Source organism: Labrus bergylta, chromosome 15 (genome assembly GCF_963930695.1).
Source record: "Labrus bergylta chromosome 15, fLabBer1.1, whole genome shotgun sequence".
NCBI classification, from domain to species: domain Eukaryota; kingdom Metazoa; phylum Chordata; class Actinopteri; order Labriformes; family Labridae; genus Labrus; species Labrus bergylta.
The window spans coordinates 16,975,947-16,981,946 of NC_089209.1; positions in this window are offsets into that span (position 1 = coordinate 16,975,947).

Here is a 6,000-nt window from a genome sequence, read left to right on the forward strand (position 1 = left end):
TAAAGACAGACATAATAATGGTTGGAGGGGCCCCTAATTAATTTTTGCCTAGGGCCCCAACAGACTCTAGAATCTTCACTGTAGACAGGTTAAGTTGAACTGAAGAAATGTTAACAAGGAATGTTTTATTTTGAAGGGAATTTTTCATATTGTTACATATTTGGCAGCAAAAGTTTTAAGTTATCCAGAAAACCAATCAGTCTGTACTTTGGCTATAATATCATGAAAACATCAACACAACTGCCGGCTGTGACATTGCCCTTCAGCATCCTTTTATCAGTAAAACTGCAGAGTATGATTAATAAAAAAAAAAAGAACTGAAAACGGCTGACATTATCCTCTGCCAGTACCTGATAATTATATAATCCTCCTTATAGAACAGACCCCACAATTTAGACAGACTGTAATCAACTTTCCATTAGTAATCCTGAGTGGTCCTCTTGACCCTGCCATATTTGGCAACCAAGCCTGATACATGACAGGAGTAAATTATGATAACATATCATCATGTACGTTTTATGAATTTGAAAATTGTTTCATGAGCAGGTATGGATATTACTTTGCTGGACCTGTACCAAAAATGTGTTACTGTGTGACCCGTAATTGTTCACAAGACCAATAAAATTAGAATTTAGAAATGTGAAGGAGACAGCTTGACCCTGAAAACTAGGGCAAAGAAATGTTATCACTTAAATAGTAATAAAGTAAAAAAAAAAAAAAACACATCTTTGTCTGCAGGACCTAACTTGTTTGTTTATGTACTTTACAGAAAATCTATGAACTCTAATCAACCTTGACCTTTGAAGAAAAAATAACAATGTTGAGCACCGTTGCTTCAAATGTAAAGCTAAAGTACGTCAGTCTTTTCTATGTATTCCGATTTCCTTGGCTTGCTGTTGTTTTTATATTAACTTAAAATGCTAATGTATTAAATCACTCTCAGCATGTTGTACAACAAGCAGCCCTTGTCACTCTAATGTAATTAAGCAGATTATTTATATGTATACAGACTTTCTTGGAGACAGTGTTGACAACAAACAAAGAGAGAAAACGAAACACCGACACATCAGGATGTGAGAATAAAGAACCAAACCTCATGTTCTGTTGAGATGTTTTTACCCTTGTTTAGAAGTTCAAATGAGGCCAATCATATCGCACAAGACAGAAAATATTCCCCAGTTATCTCCCAAAGAATTTAGACTGATAGGGAATTCTATTAGCGCTGTGTGGAAATGAAAACCGAGGAGTGCAGCAGTTTCCTGTGCTGAAGGACTCTGCTCCATAAATGTAGTGTCACTTTCACTGCAGTCATTTCACTGGCGTTTATATATTTAGAAATGTGATGTGATTATAATAAGCTCTGCCTGACATCACTGCAGTGGAATGATTTCATGCAGTTGAAAAAAATGCTGTATTTCTACATTTTGTGATGATGTTGAATACTACTATAAGGAGAAATATAAAAGAAATATATATTGAAAGGCTATAGCTCTTAAATAGCTCTGGATTATGCTTCAGCTATTAAATGAAGGTGAGTTTTTTAAAGGTTAAGACAGCCTTGATGGGGTTAATGTGTGGTTCAAGTACCTCGTTCAAGTGGATGAACTTCAAAGGTAGCAAAGAACATGGTCTGAAATCCCCCTATCATTATCTAGGATCTGAATCTCCTCTAACAGCTCGCAAGTGAAGTCCTGACCACAATCTTGCCATTTTGATCTTTCATGAAAAAGCCTCTACGAGTGATCCACAGTACTGACACTTTCCCCTTCTTTTCAAGTACAACATGTTGTGCTTTTTGAGCTTGAACTTGTACACTACACGAAGCAAGGTGGGGAAAAAAGGTCAACAAATAGCCAGAGAGTAAGAGGGTCAGAAATAGCCTTGTAGCAGCATTGATCATATTTGAGGATGACCAGGGGAAGGCTGGGTGACAAAAGAGTGTTGGCACAAAGGGAGGTGGCTCTGACAGGCTGTGTAATGGCCATCGCTGCTCCCTACTCAACAGGTTTCCCCCGTAAGGTGTCTGTTCCTACCTTGCTGAGTTCTCTTTCCCTCGAAAGTTCAGTTTTTCTTTCTTCATTTTGTCGTCTACTGTCTTCTATTTCTCCCCCAACTCGATATCACTGCAATCATGTCTGACAAATAGATTCCGATCTACTGGCCGGCTGCACTCTGGACCTCATCAGAAACCCATCAATCATAGATATCATGCACATCTTTCTCTCTTTGTGTTGAGCCCAGTTTGACCACAAAATCGGCTCTCACACCAAGGAATTTAGCCGAATCCTCCCCTCTGCTTTTCAGAGGAGGTCATTCAGCTCAGCAAGCCTGTCTTGCATCAGAGATGAGCCGCGAGATCCAATTTGTTTGTGCTGAGATGACTCCAATTCCTTTGCCACAGAACATTAAGGCTGCAAATTAATATCCCTGGGCTCAGCGGCTCACAGCTCTGTTTGGGGACAGGAGGCAGGCACACAGGGAAAAATGGCAGATGCATGGAGAGAATTCCTTAAGACCCCAAGGTACCTTGTCTTTTTAAGCCCTTTGTCTCTCCCTTCACCTTTTTTCTTGAATTTTTTCCCTCATGGTTTCATCTTTTCAACTTAAGAGACCTTCTCTTGAGATTAGGAGGTATAGAGCTCATCTAAGGTGTCGTGCTCTGAGTAACAACACCTGCAGTCAGTCTTCAGTCACCTCTCGGCAGACATTCACAGAGACGATCAGATGGGAATACAAATATGCAGTATAGTGAGAAAAAGTTTGGAGGAGACCTAACTTCTAGCCTAGCTGGATGATGGAAAAAGTCTCGATTTGCCTGCCAGAAAATCTTTAACTCATACATTTATATAATATATTTTGTTTGTTGAACCCTAAGTATCAAAACAGATTTTTCTATGTGGTGCATGCCAAGAAATATTTTCACACTCCCGATGGCTAACCACCACGTACGTTTGCATGCGTGAGAGGAGATAAGTCTCCATGCCAGCAGGCGGTGGTAGTCCGCTGTTAGGATATGAGAAGACCATTTTCACACCGCTGTCTCGCACCACTCATAATATAGGTAGCCTACTAATCGAGAATAATGTCAGATAAAAAATAGAAAATTTCACTGGCGTTGTCAGCCCTTGGTCTTTTGGTGGAAAAAGAAAAGAAGACACAGAGGCGACAAATAAGGAGACACCGCATTAATGGGTGAAAGCATGGATACTACAGCGGTATTCTCAAGGGGCTTTCCTGAGCCTGTTTTAAGAGCTGGAGATATATGAAACCTCCGAACTGCCAATTAGAGAGATTCCTCTCACCGTCGGTCCAAGTAGGACTGACGGCCGACGATCTCCTTGGTGTGTCAGGGCCATTAGGTCTCCTCTCGTGGGCTTGCAACACTTTCCAGCCAAGAAATATTCTTCCCCCTAAACTACCGTAAATCAGAAAATAGAGTCTTTTTTTTTTTTTTACTGATAAAACAAGCAAATGTTAGCTCATTCGCTTCGGAAGTGTCTATAGTAGTTATTACTTTCAAACAAAGCCAAGCTGGATATTTATCCTGCCTCCAGTCTTAATGATAAGCAAATCTAGTCAGCTTTTAGGCTGTTCATCAGCCCAGCTGCTGCAGCTATAGTTAAGCAAAGATGTAATATTAATATCATTATTCTTTCCTTACAACAAGGATGCTAATGATGGCCTCCCACAATATCTGTCAGGCAACACACAAAACAAACAAACAAGACACCACAGCTGTTATTGTCTTGTAATACACCGAGAAAATTATTTTTGTGCTATACTAAATAAATGATGTGAATCATATTGTATACATGGCCAAAGTTACAGTGAGTCAGTCAGAAATCATGTTGAATTCCAACAGAATGTATTCCTGACCCTCAGGCTAAAGAGTTGTCTCATGGCAATAATTGCAAGGTGGGTAGAGTCCAACCTTTGCTGCATGTGTTTAATGCGCCTATTGCAGAGGAGCTGAAGGTTTGCATGCAGCATACTAAACACAGCCAGCACAAGGTAAACAAAAAGACATGTTTTTGTGGGCTCCCTCTGCCTTCAAGCCTTAAAGCCTTCCGCTGAAGGTTGGATCAGTAGGTAAGAACATCAGTCACATATACTGGATAGCATGCAGCCTATACACCCGGTGCTGCTGCTGTTTCTTAGAAAATTTCAAGCCGGGGAGAGACAAAGAATCAGTGCCTGCTTGCTTAACATCAACATCCTTCTGAATTCGGCACACAAAGAAAACATTTTATTTTAAATTGTCGTTTAATCTTTTGACTTGAGCCTGAATGGAAGCACAGCAGTGATATAAATGAAACACCTCTCATTTTTGGAGATGGCTGTTACTTCACTTACACATTCATTATTTGATTAGATGTGACCAGTCAGAATGAGAGAAGTTCACAGCAACTCTTTTCAGACGATGCTTTGTGCTCTCTGCATCACATGAAATGGAAAATAAATAAAAAACACTCCAAAAAATAATCAAGCTGGAAGAGCAACCATTCTTCATTCTGAACACAAAATGCTTTAAAGGCACATTGAAGTTTTTTGTAATGATTTATTTTTCTGTTGAATATGAAGAGAAAAGCAGATTATTGGACAGAAGCAATGAGACTGTCAAAACAGAGACGTATCTTCTCTCTTTTTTCTTCAAATACATGGCTACAGTTTGATCTAGAGGGCTCAATAACGCTTCTTTTCTTGCCCATACTCTTGTCAAACATGACTTGTTTGTAAGCTTGTCAGTATATGTCTGCTAATAGTCACTGACATTTGACTAATTAGCCTCCCTTTGAATCAATCAGGCCTGTCATTTTAATAATGTCTCGTCTTTTCTGTTGAGATTGACATTTGACTCACTTATTGACTTTACAAATGATGCAGTAAATGTTCATTTTCTCCCAGAGATCCGTTTGTTTATCGTCTGATAGGTTGCTTAAAACCTTTAACTGGTCTATGTAGAGTTTGATAACCATCACACATCAGTATAAGTACTGTGTCTTAGTCCTATTAAGAGTGGTAATTACTCACTTGTGCATTTAAAGCTAATGTTAAATTGCTTTTACCATAACCTGGTTTCATACTGCAACTTTATTTTTTCTTCTGAAATTGTACCACATGAAGGAGTTATCCACTGCTGATAACCACATTAGAGGTAAGCTTTAAGGAGTTTGATTTCTTCTTTAAAACGGTTCAGATTAAGGACTTCTGGTGCATTTAAGTGGAAGTAGATATAGAAAGAAGAAAAAACAGCACAGTTTAATCAGGCATGCAGACCTTCTGAGTCTGAGATTAATCCTCAACCACAGAGTTGCTTATCAGAACATGGTTTCAGTCGGTTCTACTGTGCATAGTAATTCTTCACTGTCAGTTATTTTAATGAACTCTTTTCAAGGTAAAATAATTATTCAACCACAAAAAAAAATCAAAGAAAGTGAATAAAGTGAACACGGTGTGTTACTCTCAAGACAGGTTCAGAGTGTTATTGTTAGTGGTAAGCAGGCAGTGGACTTTGGTCAGGGAGAATTATGCTGCTCAGGAAAAAGAACCTTAGACTTTATAAATGATGGATGTAGCCACAGTGATGTCATCCATTGCTTTTCTGACTGTGTGTTTAAATCCTTGAGTTTTCTGGAGCCATTAGTGCCCATATTTTGAGGAGAGGGTTATGATAGAGAAAGCGAGGGTTTGACAAAGAGGAAGTTATCAAAGCTCAACAGACTATACCCCTGGCCAATTTATTAATGGGTGTAATTACTTAATTCAACTTTGTGTTTCCAACAGAATGAGATTCTATTTTTGGTGGTGACGGACTTCTTGTGTCTGATTATTTATCAAAGAGGCTTGTGTAGCAGATTCGACCCAAGCTTTTCCTTATCTGCTTTGAAAGAGAGGTGGTTGACCAACATGTAACTTTAAATACCTTCTCGTCACTATCCTCGGTAAATACTCCAGTGTCAGTGCCTCGGAGTCTTCGGACTTCAATGTATCATGAGATCT